This window comes from Desmodus rotundus, chromosome 8 (assembly GCF_022682495.2).
Source record: "Desmodus rotundus isolate HL8 chromosome 8, HLdesRot8A.1, whole genome shotgun sequence".
Taxonomy (NCBI): domain Eukaryota; kingdom Metazoa; phylum Chordata; class Mammalia; order Chiroptera; family Phyllostomidae; genus Desmodus; species Desmodus rotundus.
The window spans coordinates 26,434,295-26,454,437 of NC_071394.1; the positions used below are offsets into that span (position 1 = coordinate 26,434,295).

Consider the following 20,143-nt stretch of genomic DNA (forward strand, 5'->3'; position numbering starts at 1 on the left):
CAAGACTCCTGCCCGGCCAGGCCAGGGCTGGGGCCCGAGCTGCCTACTTTTGTGGCTTCTCTGTGCACATGGCACCCAGTGACGTGGCTCCGTGGCACTCGGGCTGAGAAGGAGCTGTGGGATTGACATGAGGGCAGGGCTAGTGTTAAATGAGATGACGACTGACAAACGCTTTTGTAACACGATGTTACAGAACTACATTCCTGTCATGATTGGGGCAAAAAGATTCCAGAGGATCTTCCTGGGGAGAGCCTGGGCTGGCACTGTCGGTGTGGTCATTTGCACAGTCCATTAGATGAGAGCCTTGAATAATTCCAAGTCTTTCTCTGACTGGCAAGATTAGGTTGAAAATATCAGCAGGAACAATTTCTAAAAGCGGCTCAGGTGGTTCCAGGATGGCCAGTGTTAGGCAGGAAGGGCACCGGAAGCTGCATAGGGGAGGGGGCTATCCGCTCAGAGCTGCTCCCTCCCTCCCTGCACCCGCCTCCTTCCCCCAGGACGGCTGAGCCCAGGCCAGAGGCCTGGGAGGCTGACTTTCGCCCTGACCTTGGCGTAGCACTCCCTCCTAGAACTACTCAGAGACTCCCTCCTGCACACTTTCTGACTGACACAATCCACACCCAGCTGGGCAAACTAGCACAACTCCTGGGCCCAAGAGGAAAAGGAATAACAAGCCTCCTTTTTTTTTAATTGGGTCAAGAGAAAAACAGAATTATAAAAATTGCAAGTCATGGTTAGAACTCCTGTCATTTTTCAGGACGCTGCTGTGCTCTGCGCCTCCCTCATGTGAGAGCTGGTACTGCGGGGAGGGGGTGGGACAGCAGTCACTACAGTGTGGCCATCGCATACCACCGAGGCGCTGCGTGTGCTGGGCCGGCGTTGGCCACATGTGCATTACCTCATCTGACCCAATGGGTCCCGTGAGGGGGATATTATTAGGGCCCTTGACAAATGAAGAGGCTGAAGTTAAAGCACTGTGACAGAGGTAGCACCACAGTGTAACATGAGCTGGTGCCAGCTTTGCCCTGGCCAACCTGGTGGACAGCCTAGGGGTGTCTCCTGGGTGGCCTGGGAGCAGCCAGGCCCCATGTGTTCCACTAGCCTCTTTGCCTCTCCTTCCTGCCACCCGCAGGCTCACAACATGGGCTCAGGCAGCCCCAGACCCACAGGTCTGGGGAGGTCACTCAATGTGGGCCCCCCACAGAGCTACTCCCTGCCAAGGCCACCTGGCTGCTGCTTTAGTCAGTGTGTACGGGAACTCCAGAGAGGACATTGAACCTCCAGGGCCTTCACAGGGTGGGTATGAAGTCCCAGGGCCTGGGAGAGAAGGCGTGGATTCTCAGGAAGTCCTCGATGTACCAGGCACAGCCAGAGCTCAGCCTCTCCCCTTGGACGACCATCAGGGAGAACTCCCTGTCTTGTCTGGCTTTCTGATCTGCTGTCCCACCAGCCTTCCCACGTCCCCATGGCCATGGTGGGGGCAGAGGAGACCCACTTGCTCTGTCACAAACTTCCCCGTGGTCATCATTTTCCTCCTGGCATTAAACAATACTCACTCTTTCATTCAGCTGACATTCTTGAGCCCTTGGGCTGAGCTGGGGTTTGGGGCTGCCAAAATGACACAGCTCGGGAGCTCTCGCGGAACCCAGAGTTTAGTGGAGTAAACAAATTTTTACAACTGTCATGTCTCAGGATGATTGCGGTACTAGGAGCACATCCAAAATGTAGCGCCAGCCCTGGGGAAGGCGTGATTAACTCTGAGGGGGAGAGGCGCCAAGTCACAGGAGTCCAGAAGAGAGTTTTAAGCAGACCATGACCTCTGAACACACAAGCCAAGTCCCACCTCCTCCCTGGAGCCTGATCTGGCCACGCCCACCACCCTAGGCCAGCCCTGCTCAGGATGCTCCCAGATGTCCTCCAGCACCTACAGTTGCTCGGTTAATGCTGCTTTGTTCATGGTGCCTTTTTGTCCATGGCCCCTTTGCTCTAATGGATTTTAAGTTCCTTCAAGGCAAAGACTCTTTCTGGTATGTTCTCTCCCCAGAGGGCTAAGACCTCATTGGCCATCCTGGAATGCTTAATAAACACAGAGTTCATGACTGAAAGGCAGCCAGGTCCAGGCAAGGTGTGGGACCCCAGATGAGAGCAAAATCAGCGAGGGGGCCGGTGCTGCTTTCCCATCGAGAGACAGTGCAACAGAGCTTCCCCTGCAGGAGGCGGCAGTAGGGGAGGAGAACTCCTTTTCAATTTGTCAGGAGCTGGCTTTTCACAATTTAACTTATGACCTAAGTGTTGTCAAATATAACTGTAAAATTAAAGTCAAAGTCAAATATTGGGTTGAGGATGATGTGCTTGCTATTTGGGGTGGTTAAACTGCTGCTCTGTTCTGTACTCACAGAGAAAACAAAGGAGAAAGACAGTGCATTCTGCTCAAAGAGCAAAAAAGCCCAAAGAGCTGGTGTCTTCCCACTCCAGGTTCTGGTTTTATGTGGATGAAGAAAGCAAGTGAATACGCTAATACTGAAATGACCTTTTAATATTAATTTTGATCAGGGTAATACACCTTTCTTAAACATCAAAAGGAGCTACAAGGCTTATAATAAAAATCAGAAATTCCCTTGTCCCTCCTGTTGCAAGCATTTTCAACTCTTTTAGACATTTTCTGGTAGTTTTCTGCATAGTTTTAAGTAATATGGTCCTTTCTTGTTTTTCTATTTCAGACATGTATTAACGTCCCACCGTGGCAGAGGAAGATCCAGTTTTTACATTTCATATGCATGCACACATTCACAATTATTCTCCAATATGGTATTTTACCTCTTTTGTATTAATTAATACTCAGAATTTATGATGATATGCCTCAGAAGATATTGTTAAATATTATTTATAGCTAAGCCTCAGAATTTATCATTTATTTCCTGTCATGTACAATGTTTTGTTTCCCCTGGAGTTAACCACTTGGTTGTGTTTGTTCAGGTTTTCCGGGGTCTCTCACTAATCACTTGGAGTAAGCTAGGAGATCATTTGTCCTTGTTACGCGTGAATCCAGGTGGCTGGTGTCCTCAAGCCTGTGCTCCACTCTGAATGGAGAGCTCTCTGGACCTGCTGCACCATATTGTCCAAAGACTTCCCTTCGCTGTGCTCCTGTTAGACTAGATGTTTCCTGTGTTGCTTTTTGTTGGCTGACCCCCTTATTTGTTGAAACACATCCTTTAAGAGATTCTTGAGAAAGGCTCCATCAAAAGTGAATTTATTGAGATTTTTCCCATCTGAAAAATTTCTTTAGTTTATCCTCACATTCAACTGGCAGTGTGGAAGTCATTTTCTTCAAAATATTGAAAGCATTGCTTCATTGTCTTCCGGTTAACAAATGTGTTAAGAGAAATCTGAACGCTATTCCAATATCTGATCTTTTTTATCTGCCTCTGGAAGTTTTTATCTCTTTATCCCTGGTGTTCTCAAATTTAACAATACTTCATTTTTTATTTAGTGCTCTGGGCACTTGGTCCAAATTTTCTTGCATTACTTCTTTCCAGTTTTTACTGTTCTTTCTTTCTAGAATTCCTATAAACTTGATGTTGGACTTCTTGGACTGGTTCTCTGGTTTTATCTTTTCTTTTCTTTTTTAATTTTTTTAAAGATTTTGTTTATTTAGTTTTAGAGAAAGGGGCAGGAGAGAAACATCAATGGGTGGTTGCCTCTCACATGGCCCCTACTGGACCCAGCCTGCAACCCCCAGGGATGTGCCCTGATTGGGAATCAAACCAGCGACCCTTTAGTTCGCAGCCCAAGCTCAACCCACTGAGCTACAGTAGCCAGGGTGTCTTTTTAAATTTTTTTAAAAGATTTTATTTATTTATTTTTAGAGAGGGGAAGGGAGGGAAAAAGAGAGGGAGAGAAACATCAATATGTGCTTGCTTCTTGCATGCCCCCCACCGGGGACCTGGCCAGGCACGTACACTGACTGGGAATTGAACCAGCAACTCTTTGGTTTGCAGGCCAGCGCTCAATCCACTGAGCCACAACCGCCAGGGCCAGTTTTATCTTTTCTTTCCCATTCTTCATCTCTTTGTCTTATTTTATTTCTTAGGATACTTCCTCAACTTTACTGTTCAACTCTTCTATTGAAATATTCATTTCTATTAAAAAATTCTTAATTTTTACACGTGTTTTTTTCTCTGAATGTTTCTTTTTTTATCCTGTTATAGATACAATGTCTTCTTATAACTCTTCAGGAATATAAACTTTGGTTTGAATTTTTCTTCTGCTATCTGCCTTCATTGAGCTTGGGGTTTCCTGCATTTATTTTTCTGTTTGCTTAGCTCTCTGGCATTTGTGTTAGAGGCTTTAAGCAAATGTCTGAAGATGCTGGGCTCCCTCTTCATGGTGTCTTGCAAGCTACTTGGATGCTCTGGGTACATATTAATTATAATTCTTAAGAGCTTGGGATCTGGAGTTAGCTAGACCTATATTGAAATTCTCTTTCTTCTATAGCGCTGTTACCTTGGTCAAGTAACCTACGCTCTGTAAGCCTGGTTTCCTTACGTGTTAAAGCGGAGGTAGTGATCGTAGTAATGGCGAGGGCTAGGCGCAGTGTGAGGCTCTCTGGTGCTGACCCTACACTTGCCCTATGCATCCCACTTGCCTCACGCTAGTCCTGGCCCTCCTAACCACCTCACATGGAAACTTCAAGGATTCAGCAGAGTAATGCCTTGTAGGAACCTGGCCCAGAGCTGGCATATGGCAAATACGCAGTAAATATGAGCTGTTCCTGCAGATCAAGTGATGCAACCTTTATTAACTGAAATCTTTATTTAATCTCCACTGTGCAGGGGTACCATGGTACTGTGACTATGGAGTCAGAGGATTAGAAAAGAGAGGGGAAAGGAGAGGGAACTTTAAAAAAGATGCAAAAAAAGGATTATGATGAGAAAAGTAGAGAAAATATAAAAATCTAACTAGGAAAGGCTAGCCTAGGAGACAGAAAACGGTACGAAGCAAATTTATATGGTTGCTGAAGTCTCAGCTGGAAAGATTTTTTGGGATGAAGAGAAACACCTTCCTCATAATGAAGAATGAATTAATAAGAAAAATCTGGAATCCCATTCTCTTCAGAAAAGCAGAAGTGATCGATTCTTCAAGCCCTGCCTGGGAAGCAGCCTCAGGCTGCAGAGAAAATAATCTTTTATGGTTTGTGTCCTCTTTATTTTCATATATGCCCATCATCGCTCTGGCTTCTCCATGTTTTAATGGACCATTAGTCTCTGTGCCAGGGCCCCAAGGTGACTTGAGTGAGGAGCAGAGAAAGTTTATAGGTTTGAGAAATAAATAAGCAAACACTGGAGACTCCTTTCCTCCTTAGAATTAGGGGAAATATTCTGTCTGTCTTCTCTCTCTCTCTCTCCCCCTCTCCCCCCAAACACCACAACAGAGTAGAAAACCAGGAGACATTTAGAAAAATACAAAAGAGAACAAGGAAATTGTTTTCTTCTCCAAACTCCTCAACGGCCCTCCTCAATTTAAGAGCGCTGGATTCCGTTTGACTTAGGTACCTGAAGCGGTTATCAGTAAGCTTTCGTGGTTGCCCCAAAGCTCTTTTCCCCTTTGGGTCCAATGCCTGGGCTCGGCCTTCCTAGACAGGGCCATGGAACAGGGGTTAGAAGACAGGAGGGCTGAGACTTAGTGGATGGGGAAGAACACACCTGGCGCCTCTCAGGCCTGCCCCGGGATGAGCCTGAGGGAAGACAGGATGGCTGTAGTACTTTCCACCAAACACAAGGAAACATCTTATCGCAAACCATCTGATCTGCACGGAACTCCACCATTTGTTTGTGTCTTGCTGGCGTTTAGGGACCTAATGGAAAAATAAAATCTGTTTAAAAGTAAACAGAAGCACTACTGTAGGGGGTGAGGGAGGGTTTGTTTTGCCCCTCAAACCTTTACTGGTGGTGCTCAGTCACCTGGGAGGAGCCCATGCCTGTGTGCTAGGGAAGGGGGTGAGCTCCCTGGCTCATGAGTGAGCCCTAATCCAATACAACTCATGTCCTTATAAGAAGAGGAAGAGACACCAGGAATGGGCACACACAGAGGAAAGGCCATGTGAGAACACGGAGAAGATGGCCATCTGCAAGCCAAGGAGAGAGTCCTCAGGAGAAACCAAACCAGCCAACACCTGGATCTTGTGCTTTCAGCCTCCAGACCTGTTAAAAAATGGATTTCTGTTGTTAATCCACCCAATCTGTGGTACTTCGTTATGGCAGCACTAGCAAACTAATACACATACAATAACAGGAATCTCTTAAAATTCTCTTCTGCTTTCCCTATTTCCTGAGTGAAACCAGAGAAATCAGCAGGGAGGGTGAGGATGGAGATGTTGGAAACCAGAGGCAGAGGGCGAAAGCACAGTCACCTGGGAGAGTGGGGGCCCGGGTGGACCAGGAGAGAGATGGGTTTTCAAAAAGCACAAAGGGCTGAGTTAAATTTAAAATAGAAACAACCAGCCTGCTTAGAATCTTTTTGTCCATCCCTGTTCAAAAAGAATGGGGGGAGGTGGGCTTTCGAGGTGGGGAGTAGGACGGGTATGGTGTTGACAAAAGACCAAATTCTACCGGACCTCAGTTTTGTGAGTGCCACAAGCAACAGAAGGGTAGCGGGTTTGTGTGTATGTGAGGGACTTACCCCATGATAGCCCATGGAACTGAAGGTGGATGAGGAGAAAACAGAGAGGAAGGTGGTGAGGGACACCTGACATGGGGTACGGCTTTAGGTCCCGGTCCAGTCGAGGAGTGGTGGGAATTGGGGTTCTGGAAGAAATGAGCAGAGCTGAGAAGTTAGGAGGTGGTTGAAGAAGAGGCTTTTCTTAATAGTGCGCAGGTCTAGTACCTGTGAGGGACAGGAGATCAAGGAGCAAGAGAACAGGGTATTGAAAGGACCCGTGCTAAGGATACTGAAATCACCAACAATGGCAGTTAAGGAAGCTGAGAGGGTGACAGAGGTCTTAGGAAATGAGGGGAGTGGCTACAGGCTCAGAGGAGAGCTGTTCATTGTCAAAGCGCATGAGCTTCACCTCTGAGGGGTCTAAGGTCAACAGGCTTGTAGTTGACCCTGATGGATACAGCCCAAGGGTCAGAAAGCTCATTGGTGACAGGTCGGAGTCACAGCTGCCCCCAAAGTTTGCTGTGGTCCCAGACATGCATACTCGTTGTTCATCTAGGCTTTTTTGAGTTATTCCTTTACCAGCACCTTCTGAGGGCCCAGGATGTGCCCCACACAGTGCTGGTCACTCCGGGAGGGCCAGAGATAAACACGAGACTGGGCCCTGGAAGAGCATGGAAGACCCCGAGCCCATGCCTCGCAGATTCTCCCTGCTGGAAGCACTGTGCCCGGGAGCTGAGCTGCCACCCCTCAGCGGGAGGATGGCAGAGAAGCAAAGGCAGCTCCTCTCTCTCTCCCTCTCTCTCTCATAAAATGCATTCAAGCAGTCTAATAAGAGAGTCTATTCAGATTTTGCACTTGAAACAATACTTTCTGGCTTTTAGGACTGCATGATTGCTCATACAGTAAAGATAGATCCCCGCCGCCCACCCCCCATAGGGTTTTGATTATGGGAGTATATTGTGCTTTTCACTCAAAAATCCAACAAAAGCTTCATTTGACTGAAAAACAAAAAAAAACCTGTCAGCTGACAAATTACAACCATGAGTCAAACAGATGAGGAGGCAGACCTATTCCATTCTCCTCTTCACCTTCCAGACCACCTTGCTGGGATTCTGAGAAACAATTTAGGCCACCAACCCAGCTTCCGAATGTGGCCAGTGCCGAGGAGGGCAGCCATCTGAGTAGGAAAAGCATGAGGCCATCTCCCCATCCCGGGGCCCCTTGGCATCCTCTTTTCTGCACATTCTCTGCCATCCAGAGACCATGGCAGGGACCTTCCTGCTGTCCTTCTCTGCTCCATGTCCACCTCCCCCAACACACACACTCACACACATTCGTACAACACACTCACACAACACCCCTCACATCTTTTACTTTATCTCCCTAATCAGGGAGGTAAGTGAACCCAGACAGGGTGACCTGGAAGGGAAAGGGTTCCCCCTCAATCCCCAGGTTGCCAAAATGCCACCTTTGTCCAGAGACAGTAGAAATACTCAGCTTAACTCAGTCAAAGACATACAAAATATCTAGCGAACTGTACGTAGTGGTCTTAGTGCAGCCCTAGGTCATTGAGACTAAGGAAGTTTGGTGTGTGTTTGTGTCCAAGAGAGACTCTGAAGCATCTAGTAAAACTCATTATTTGACAGCTCGTGAACTTGGCACTCAGACAAGTGAAATGACCTTCCCATAGTTATACAACTCATAAAAGGCCTGGCTAGGACTTGAACTGGTCTACCTGACCCCTGACTCCCATACCGGTGCTCTTTTCCTCCTCCTGAGCAATTCACCCAACCACACAGTGCATGGGTGCGCACACGCGCACCTTGCTTCTCCTACCGGGGCTCTTGACATTAGGTACCTGGCCAAGGTGGTGCAGACTGTACACAATCCCTAACTGCAAAACAGGCGGTAAGGTACAGTTTGGCTTTGTGATGACCCACGGAGGGTGGCACCCCTCCGGAGCCAAGGCCCCGTCGTGGCAAACAGTCCATGGGCCATAGACAGGCTCTTGCTGGGGTGGGCAGCTACATGAAAGTCTTATCAAAAGACTCCCAGTTCCAAAGGTCCAGAGGAACTTCCTCTGAATTCTGACCTTGGATTTAGGCAGCATTATCTATGAGAGGAGAAAGAGGGCTTGTCACCATGCTATTAATAGGGAGGCTCCTAATAATAGTTATTTATGGATTTGACATGCAGTTTGCTGTAGCATTTTCTGCACAGCAGCCTCTGTTGCAGCAAGATGTCTCTTGAAAGCCAGCAACAGACTCCTGTAAGAACAGAAAGGCGAGGACAGGTGCGAGATAGGTAGATGGTAGGGTTTTTTGGCTTTGGTGATGGATCTGCTGTCGGGGGAGAGAAAGAGTCCAGTTGGTGGGGATAGCATAAGAACCTTCTGGAGTTCCCAGCACAGGGCCGTGGCGCAGTGAGGGGACGGACAGCTTTCTCACCACCCTGGACCTGTCTCTGGGAACAGAGTCAAGCTTAAGTTAATTAAGGATTTGCCTCCCCCTTCCTCCTCCTACATTTGCTTTCGGGAAGTGGCCCTACCACCCATGCAGTCACTCAAGCCAGAAGGTTGGGAGTTATTCTCGGCTCCTCCACCCCTCCCCACCCTCACATCCGAGCTGTAGCCTCTTCTCCATTCCCCTCACGCTACGTTTGTTCGGCTCCTGTACCTCAGCCACAACTTTCTAGCTGGCTCCCTTTTATCCCCCCAACCCCCCACCCACCCCAACTTGTCTGTCATATTGGAACCGGAGAGATCTTTTCACTTTGTCATGCCGTCCTCAGGCTGAAACGCTGCCAGGCCTCGGCACTCACCTCTCCCCTTCCAGGCGTGCTCTGGCCTCTTCCCGTCACTGGAAAATGGCCAGTTGTCCTTCACAGACATTGGCAGTGTTTTGAGGGGAAAGGATCAAGCGGAAAGTCTAAACTCCAGGCTCACAGATGTCGCTCCTGGGCAACCCCTCAGCTTAGATGACTCACAGGCACTTCAGACTTTAGTGTCCAAAACCAAACCCTCAGTGCTCTGCCTCCCACACCCCATCCCAAGTCTGCCCCTCCTCTAGGTCAATGGCACCCTCCCCAGGAATTCAAGAGAGAAACCTGGCTAGCTGTCTCTCAATTCTCGTTTTTCTCTTCACACCCCTATATGTCCCACCCACTCTCCCACCTCACATTTGCCCCCCCCCACTCTCCCTGTCCCCACTGCCCCACTCACCCACCCAGCCTGGGCACCGTAGCAGCTCTGAACTCTCCTGCTTCCACTCGCACCTGTTGTCCACGCAGCCGCCAATGGGTATTTTGTTCCTTTGCAGTTTTAATTGTATTTCTCTTTTGAGAAGGTAATCAGTTTACACGAATTAAAATTCAAATGGTGGTTTGGATCTAGTATCCAGATCATATAAAGACCTCTAACAGCAACAAAAAAGACAGGCAGCCCAACCAAAGCACGGGCCAAGAACCTGAATCAACATTTCTGCAAAGAAGATACATAAATGAACAACAAGCACAGAAAACATGCTTTATGTCACTACACATTAGGAAATCAGAATCACAGTGAGATAGCATCTCCCATCCATTTGGATGGGTGTTACTTAAAAACTGGAAAATAACAAGTGTTGGCAAGGATATGAAGAAATTGGAAGCTTTGTGTACTGTTGATGGGAATGTAAAATGGAGTAGCCACTGTGGAAAATGGTTCAGCATCTCCTAAAAGTTTAAACATGAAATTACCATATGACCAGCAATTCTACTCCTAGGTATGTGCCCAAAATAATTGAAAACTGGTACTCAAAAAAAATACTTGTGCGTGCAGCTTCCTAGCAGCACTAATTACAATAGCCAGAAGGTGAGAGCAGCCCAAATGTTCGTCAGAGAATAAATGGGTAAACAAAATGTGGTATATACATAAAATGCAATATTTTTCAGCCATAAAAAGGACGTCTGATACATGCTATACTGTGGATGAACCTTGAAAACATTATGCTAAGTAAAAGAAGCCAGACTGGAGATCACATATTGTATGATTCCTTTTACGTGAAATATTCAGAATAGGTAAATCCACAGAGATGGGAAGCAGAGTGGTGGTTCCCAGGGGCTTGGGGGTGGGGTGGGGAAGGAGGAATGGAGAGCAACTTCCTAAGGGGTAAAGGGTCTCCTGTTGGGGAAATGTTTTGGAACTGGGTAGAGGTGGTGGCTGCACGACATTGTGAATGCACTACATACCAGTGAATTAAAAGTTAAAAGAGAAAAAGCCCAAATTCAAATGGTGCAAGGTTATACTGAGAAAGTCTGCCTCCCACCCCTCCGCTCTGGCCGCCAGGTCCCTCTCCCCAGGGGTAACCAGTCTCTCAGTTTCTTTACATCCTTCCTGACTATTCCATGCATATTAATTGTGGCCGCCACAGAGGTGCACAGCTGAGACCGATCTATCAGAGAGAACCTTCTGCTAGGGTGCTGTCAGCTGACAGCCTCCAGCTGCTGCACTCAGGGATGCACCACAGCGGTCACACTAAGGCCACGCTTTTGCAGGTCACTCCCTGTCAATGACAGGGCCCAGCATGGGCACTGGAGCAGGACCAGCTCTGCCTGACACAAGACTCCTTTAATGTGTAATCTTTGCTTTGTGGCCTAGATAGACTCAGAGCGGCACTGAAGTCTGAGGCCCCGCCCTCATCCCCCTCTCCTCCAATGGGCCTCAGCCGGAAGAGCTCTGAGAGCTTTCTCCCTCCTGCTCTTCCCCTCTTCTTCCTCTAAAATGGTTCTCCTCAATAAATCTTTTGCACTTCTAATTCCATTTTGGGTTCTGCTTCCTGGAGAACCCAAACTCTCTCTCTCACCAACACACACACACCCTTTTCTTACATAAATGATAGCTACACCATACACAAGGCTCTGAACCTTGCTTTTTAAAAATTGATTACCTGAGTATCTCAGAGACCCATCCAGGTCAGTACATAAAGAGCTCCTTCATCCTGCAGTTGTCCAACCTTTACTCATCCAAGCCCTTACTTGTCGATATCGTTGGATTTAGTCACTCCCTAATATTTTTCTTTCAACCATCTTTTGCAGTCATATACAAGGCCGCAATGAATAACCTAGTAAACATTGATTTTTGAAACATGTATGGGTAGGTTAAATTTATCGAAATAAAATTGCTGGGTCAGAGTAGTGCCTTTTTGATTCTGATAAGTTTTACTAAATTGCTCCCCTCAGGGCTTGTACAGCTTTATAACTCTACCCACAATATGAGTTTGTCTGTTTCCCACACCTTTGCCAACACTGTGTGTTTTCAAACTGAATCTCTGCCAATCTGGCAGGTAAGGAGAATGATTTAAAAGAACAAGAACAACAACGAAAACCAGAAATCAAATCATGTCGCTCTATTGCTTAAAACTCAGTGGCTTTGCGTCGTATCTGCATGAAATCTGAGTTCCCTGTCCCAGCCCACAGAACCCTGCGTGATGTGCTCCCCATCCTGCCCTCCAACCTCATCTCTTGCCTGTACATCTGCTTCTTTTCTGTTCCTTAAACACACCGAGTTCATCACCAACTCGGGGCCTTTGCACAAGCTATTCCTGCCACCTGGAACGCCCTTGACTGAATCCTTCAGTTCTCAACTTAAGTACTACCTCATTAGTAAGGGCTCCCAGACCACCTTTAGAAGTTGATATCCTTATTGTTTCTTTGACACTGTTCCCATCATGTTGTTTATCACAGTCAGAAACTACTGTATATTTGCTTTTCTTCTGCACTCGGTTTTAAATTTTATAGCTCCTGCCTCATATTGGGTACTCAGTAAGAATGGGTTGAAGGAATGTGTAAATAAATGACTCAATACTTCCTCCTAGACTTCCAATGGCATTAGACCTTTTCCACATTCTCTCACAACTCACTGCTGTCAAAATTACCTTGTGCTTCTAATGCTGGAGGGCTCCTCATTTCCCAGCTGGCTGCATTTCCCAGGTGTTTTCACCCTGCTAATGTTCTTTGGGATCCTTCAAAGGCAAAATAGGACTCACACCTCTTCACAGCTGTGTGTCCGCAAAAGCAGCTTAGAGAACCCAGCCAAGACTTTCTGTAGTTACCAAAGCAGATCTCAGGTTGCAATATGTTGCCTCAGGAAAAGAGACAGATCCCTGTGTTCATCTGGTTAATAAGATTTTCCAAGTGAATCCATAGAATTGTACAGTTTTAAGCCCAAAAGTCAGAGCAAGATGCAAATTTAGGAACTCCAAGGTAAAACTTCACATGGGAAACAGAAAGCATGTGAGTTCACAGAATACCTTTTTATAGGTTGGGTTGTGTCCTCCTAAAATTCCCGTGTTGAAGTCCTGACCTCCAGTAGCTCAGAAAGTGACGGTATTTGGAAATAGAGTCTTTGCAGATGTAAGCTAAGATAAGGATATACTGAGATGAGGTGGGCCGTAATGCAGTAATACTGGTGTCCTTATAAAAAGGGGAAATTTAGACACAGAGACACACAGGGAGAATGCCCTGTGACGATCAAGACAGAGGACTGCAAAAAATTGCCAGCAAGCCAGCAAAAGCTAGAGAACAGGGCACAGGTTCTCTCTTGCAGCCCTCAGAAAGAACCATCCAGAACAGCGAGGAAATCAATGTCTGCTGTTTAAGTCACGCAGTCTGTGGTACTTTGTTACAGCAGCCCTGGCAAACTAATACAACCAGCAATCATGTTAGGCCAACTTGGACTTTGGTATTCTGCACACCAAAGGTGAACCTGTCCACTTTAGCACCTAAATAAGCTCAACCCCAACCGTTTCCTTGTTTTACTAGAAAGAGTTGGGATGGGGGGTCCTGGGGTGTAGTCCTGGCGCACCTCTGGCTTCAGTAGGTGGTAAGGTGAGAGGGTTGGACTAGGTGATCTCCCAGATCAGTACTTTGTGGTTCTGTCATTCCCATACCCTTTCCCTCTATGGGCACAGTTACCCCCAAAAGTCTGCCAAGCTTAGGGAGTCCAGGGCCAAAAGGGTGTCAATCAGCAACTTAGATGTGGGGTGGGGTGGGGCGGGGCGTCTGCAGAGACCCTTTGCAGTTGGACTGCAGTAACTATACCCTACTTGCTTTCCCTTTCTAGTCTTTCCCATGAACAGCTCTGCCCTGTCTTTTCTGTTTGTTCCTGTGGAATTCAGTTTTAAACCATCTCAGGGTGACTTTGTCTACCTGGAGATCTCACCTGGGGATGATTTTCTTAGGAGTCATTTGGGAAAATGTGAGGGCGTTTTTAGTTATCACCATGGCACAGAGGGCTGGTATCAGATTCATGGGCTAGGGTGAGGGATGCTGAGTGGACTATAGTATACAGGGAAGACCTACAAATGAAAAATGGTCTCACCCAAGTTCCAATAATGTCTTTGCTGAGAAACACTTAGAGGGTGGTTTCGAGGAAAGGATATGGACCTTGATGTCAGACGATGTTTCCATTACCTGTTGCCATATAACAGATCCCTCCCAAACCTGATGATTTCCAACCACAATCTTACTACTCCCGCTCACAGGGCTGTGGGTTGACCTACCATGTGGCTCTCCCATGTGGCTATAGTCAGACAGCGATTGAGTCAGTTGAAGGCTCACCTGGGCTGGCTGGCTGAGATGGCAGCTCACTCACGTGGTTGGCAGGTAAAGCTGGCAAAGTTGGGATGATGGCTTCAACACATGGTTGAGGCTTCCCCCAGGGTGGCAGCTTTTTTCCAAGGGGGAGTGTCCCAGAGGGAAAATCTCACAAAACTGCACATCTTCTCATCCTCTAGCCTTAGAAGTCACCCAGCATCACTCACGTGGTATTATGTTGGTCAAAGCTGTCACAAGACCTGCCCAGATTCAAGGACAAATAAATAGACTCCATACTTTGGTGGAGCAGTGGAAGAAGAGCATGAGATGTTAGTGCATCTTTGGAAATATAACCTACTACAGAGGGTTTGGCTTTAGGTCCTGCCTCTACCACTTACAAAGACTTCCAATGAACCTCTCTGAGTTTTTGGTATTTTCCTTGAAAACAAGGAATAACATGGTACCTAACTTGCTAGGAGGCCCTGAAAACCTGTGGTAGCCCTTGGAACATGTTGCTGTTGATGTTTTCCTATTAGTAGGAATGTCAGCCCCAGTTCCAGAAATCCTCCTAATGCTATGCATGCATCTGCTGCTTTGTTTTTGCTGATTGTGGCTGAGGGCTATGAAGAGCACCCTGGGGGTGTGCTGGGGTTGGGAAAGCTGTCATTTGACCAATGCAGGCCCAATCATTTTTTTCTTTATTTGAGTTTAATTTTTATTTCTAATTTGTCAAAGTATTTCATCTGTTAAAATCCCCTGAACTCTTTCCTACCTCATCTTCCTTTTTTAAAAAAAGATTTTATTTATTTATTTTTTTAGAGAGGGGAAAGGAGGGAGAAAGGGAGAGAAGCATCAACGTGTGGTTGCCTATTGAGTGCCCCCTACTGGGGACATGGGCTGCAACCAAGGCATGTGCCCTACACTTGGAATTGAACCGGCGACCCTTTGAATCTCAGGCCAGCACTCAACCACTGAGCCACACCAGCCAGGGCTCATCTTCCTCTTGTTCCCCGGAAGCAACCACTTCCAACGTTCATAACTTTTTTCTTTGTATTTCATTCACATATTATTTTCAAACAGAAAATTATTTTAAATAATAGGCATACACAGCTCTTTAGTCACTTATTTTAAATATTTTTCACTATAGTAATTGAATATTTTAGCATACTCACTCCTCCCCTTTATATACTTTTTATCCTTCCAACGTAATTGTTTGTCAGTTTTGGGTTAGATCCACACAGTGTTTTTATTATTATGATCATGTGAAATAAGCATTGTTCACGACTGAGCCAAGGAATGAACTAAGATTACATTTCTTTTTCACAGCATTTTCTTCTTCCTGGAATGGATTATTCCTTCATAGTTTGCATTTGCTTTGTTTTCTCTAAACATCTAGTCTTTCCCTACTCCCAACGACTCTGCAAACTGACACCTTATATAATATTTTTTGTATACCTCGAACCTGTTGGTAGTCCGAATTTCCTGGAGAAATGCCTGGATCTTCCTGGAGTCCCCCGTGCTCTGCTCCACCTGGACTGGCTGGCGCTTAGGCCTGCCCCACAGCCATCATCCTGGGACCAGCATCCTAGAAATTCTCTTTGCCCCTCTCTTTTGTTAGACTGCAAGTCTCTCTCATTCTTGCTCACTCCCTCATCATGGGGAGGCATCCTCCAGTGGTTTCCCAAGACAGGCAGTATCAGATGTAAAATTTTTTTTGTATTTTGCTTCTTTGAAATGTCTTTATCTTACCCTCCTATTTATTGACAGTGTGACTGGGAATAGAAATTTAGGCTTAAAATAATTTTTTCTTGGAATAGTGAAAGCATTTTCCAACATCGTCTAACTTCCAATGTTGCTATGGAGAAGTCCAGCGCCCTTCTGATTCTCAATGCTTTATATATAAATGTTTTAATTTTCTGTTTGAAAATTCTTAAGACTTCTTTATCCCTGGAGTTCTATCGTATCACAATGTTGTGTCTTAGTCCATTTTCAACTCTTGTGCTGGGCATTTCAATCAAGACTGGTGTCCTTCCATTCTGGGACATCTTCAGTACTTTCATTACCATTATTTTTCTCTGTTCTCTCTTTCTGAAACTACTCATTGGGTGTTCAACCTCCTGAATTACTCTTCTAATTTTCTCATTTTTTCCCTCCTGTTGTCTTTCTCTTTGTTTGCTTTCAGGGAAATTTCCTTAACTGTATCTTCTAACACTGCTACAGAATTTCTGAGATTTTCATTTCATATTTTTTATTTCCAGGAACTCTGTCTCGCTGTACTTGTTCCTTTTTCATCACATCCTGTGGATACAGTGCCTTCTCTTGTGCTTCTAAATATATCAAAATAATTTATTTTCAGTTTCTGCTGCTCATTTCTCATTTCTGCTTCCTTCATAGGTTCTTTTGTTCCCCTGTGTGATTATTGTATTCTCTGCCCTGTTGGATGCTTTCCTCCGTGGTGATCCTTGACCATCCCTCATCTTTAAGGATGAGGCCCTAAAGAGCTGATTGGAAGTTCTGTGTACATGGATGGGGTTTATGCTTGAGTGACCTGGGGGGACAATGGGCTTTTTTAACCAGGAGCCTCCTCCAAATGTCCATGTGTTCATGTCTTTTTCCCAAGTTGCTGCCGAAAAGAATCTCTCAGTCTCCCGAACCTGTTGTTCTGAGGCTAGGTGGAGGGAGGGGCAAGGAGAAGGATTCACTTAGTGTGCAAACTTTCACCCCTCCCCAGCCTCCCTCTGAACCTAATGTCACTAGCACAAAGTGTCGCTGGTTCAGTTTTTCTGGAAAATAAACTTCCTATCTCCTGCAGGAGGAGTAGAGGCTGGGACATGCAAGTCTATCTGCCTCTTATAAATACCTCTACCTAATCCTCTCTGTTTCCACAGCACTTGGTGCCCCAGTTCTTGAGGCTTGCCAAGGTTCAATGGGCCATCACAGTTTGTTTCTCTTTGGTGTATGCCACCCCTGCCCCAGGCACTCAAACTTCCCTCCTCTGCTAATTCTTTACCTTTCAACTATCTTCATATACTGTGGCTCATGTTCACATATGTCTCCCAGAAAGTAAGGACTTTTGAGGAGGAAGTGGAAATTACTCTAACCGCCATCTTGAAATTCGAGGTCCTGGCAGCCTTTAAGTCAGTACTGGGAAAAACTGCCTTTTTGTTCTACCCTCAAATCAACAAATACATGTGGAGCCTCTCAAAGGGCTCAGAACTCTATAATGATAACAAGAGCAAAAACAACAATAACCATTTTAGTACCTACTGTGTGCCAAATTTTTGCATAAGTTATCTTTAATCCTTACCACAACCTACAAGGTGGGTACTATTATCCCTATGTTACAGATGAGGAAACCGAAGCCCAGTAAGGTTCCATAACTTGTCCCAGTCCATGCCTTTGATAAGTGGCAGGATTGCAATTCTGGTCTGTCTGGCCCCAAATCGCCTCTAACAAGTCTACCTCAAGTCCCCAGTGGGTGGGCCTTAAATCTTTGGTAACCAGTCATGTCCAACACACTGTTACATATCTGTGCTTAAAAGGGAAGCCACATTGCATCTTTTCATGGTGCAAATAAGTCCGTTTTGTATCTGTTTTGTTGAGTTATTCTTGTCTTGTGTTTGAGGTGAGCTCTCCAGGTAAGAAGCTAGGCCTTGAATTGTGGTGTGCAGTCAAGAGCTGATTCTAAAAGAACCCGGTTCAACAGGAAGACAGCCGCCCTCCCCCTGCTCTCACTCCCGCTGCTCCTGGAGCTGCAAGCAGGAGCAAGCGTAGCCATGGTGATGGTGGCAGTCTGCTGACAGCTAGTTGAGGGAGAGAGAGAGAGTGGGGGAGAGGAGAAAGGGAGAGGAAATCTGGGAAGAGGCCTCCTGCAGGGGATGGGGCCAAGGATTTCTCTGAAGAGGCTCTTTTGGGGAGGGGCCATAGGGAAGGTGCAGCCCCCCAAGCTGGGTGCCTGCTGGGTGCCTGCTGGGTGCCCACCTGCCTCTCCCGCCTCCTCAGCACTAACTTTCACCCCTTCCCTGGACTCACCATGCAGGTGGGTGACTCACAGCACCTGGGGTGTAACCAGGGCAGAGGCGGCACACAGAAGCCTCCCTTTGGAGCATTCAGAGGGTGGGGGGTGGGGGAGCAGCATTCAGAGAAGGCGGATCTGAGGGGCCTGGGCTTCACTTGGACAGGGTGGAGAAGGTGATGCTGAAGGCCCACTCTCCTGCCTTCTGTCGCTGCCCTGCCTCCAGCTCCACCAAGTCCTGGCTGAGCCTGGGGGTCTCCTATCAACACTGCTTGACAGGGAGGGTGGAGGGGCCTCAGGGCCCATTGCTTTCACTGGCTAGGTGCCCCAATATCTCTCCAGTGTTCCCTGAATGTCACTCTCTGCTCCAACCCCTTCATAGGTTTCCCATCCCTCCCAGCATAAAGACAAGACCTGGAAGCAGCAGACGCAGTTCAGATGCTCTGCACTGGCCTCCTTCCCTCCGGTCCTGACTGCTACTCAGTCCCTTTCACATTCTTCCCTGGGCCACACTGGATCTTTTCATTCCCTGCAGTTTTCTCATAGCATCATTGCGTATGCACCTCCCCCAGCCTGGGGCGTTCCCACTCCCTCCCTGGCTTTTGCCCCTTCACACAGCAGCACGAACATCACTTGGTCAGGAATATCTGCCTTGGCCTTTCAGACCAGTCATTCCACCCCTAAGGGCCCATGAACCTCTCCTTTGCAGTGTCCCTCACAGCTGCCATGTCTTGGTATTAAGTCTCTCTTGGCACTGGACTGGAAGGGGCAGTGGGCAGGGTCAGGCCTTGGTCTCTGTTCCCATGGATTCCCTGCACCCCTCCGTGTCTGGGGGTAGGTCATCAATCAAGTGGAAGGAAGGAAAGAAAGAAGGAAGAAAGAAATGAAGGAAGGGAGGGAAGGAGGGAGGGAGGGAGGGAAGGAAAGCAAGAAGGAAGGAGGAAGGAAGAAAAGAAGAAAGGGAGGGAGGAAAGAAGGAAGGGAGGGAGGAGCACATCCATTAGCCCTGCTCAGGGAAAGTGGCTGCAGTCCACTGATCTACCCTTGCCCCTCGGGATGCAGAAATCACTGTGACTTTCTCCTGCCCTATGGTTCCCCCATCTTCCCAGAGGCCATCATGATGGTGAAAATACTATGAAAATTAAGAGCTTTGGGCTACTTGAACCAAATGATCATTTATTTTACTCTCAGAAATGTATTTCTTGAAGGTGGGAGTAACTGGTATGAAAGGAAGCATTTCTTGAACACACTGCCTCTGGTGGGGTACTGCCATCTGGCTCACATTTCAGAGCTTTGCTTCCTCCCCCCACCCTGAACTCCCACCCCCCACCACACACACTCACCAGCCCTTGTTCCTGTGTGCTCCCAGCTGTCTGATTTCCCTGGGATCCTCTGCTCCTAAAGGACACTGACAGGGGCGGGGCTCTTGGGAAAGGCCAGGGGAACAGCTTCTGGGGACAAGCTCCCCTATAGGCTGCACTTCCAGTGGGGGACGTGGAGAAGAGTGGGGGTTTAAGAGGTCGCCTTTGCAGGAGGTGGAGAAGGCAGCTCCTCTCAGCCCTGCAATCCCAGCCCAGGTCCTTGCCAAGGGCCCCAGAGAGTGAGTCACCTCTGATAAACCCAGCGTGGGATAAGATAGAAGGAAGGGCGTTTACATGCAGCCCTTTAATACCAAGCGGTCAGGGCCACTGGTAGAGAAGCCAAAGAACATTCTTTGGAAAGTAGAGGAAGTCCTGCTAGAAACCAGAGGGAAAACAGAGTACCAACTTACACTTCCTTGAACTTATTTTAAAAGGGCTCTGAGTCAGCCCTACTAGAGAAAGGTGTCCTAATGCATAATGCATTCTCTAGCTGTGTGGCTGAGTAAATCATTTTACTTCTCTGCTTGTTACACTGCCT

At 47.1% G+C, this 20,143-nt stretch overlaps 1 long non-coding RNA gene across 1 annotated transcript; it reads right to left on the reverse strand.

Annotated features, from left to right (window-relative positions):
• Nucleotides 1-6,603: 6,603 nt before the first annotated feature.
• Nucleotides 6,604-19,787, reverse strand: LOC123477858 (uncharacterized). The gene is made up of 3 exons (XR_006652873.2): nt 19,588-19,787; nt 14,254-14,489; nt 6,604-6,803 (listed from the first exon to the last, which is right to left on the reverse strand). It is a non-coding gene; the product is annotated as an uncharacterized lncRNA (long non-coding RNA).
• Between the last annotated feature and the right edge of the window lie 356 nt (nt 19,788-20,143).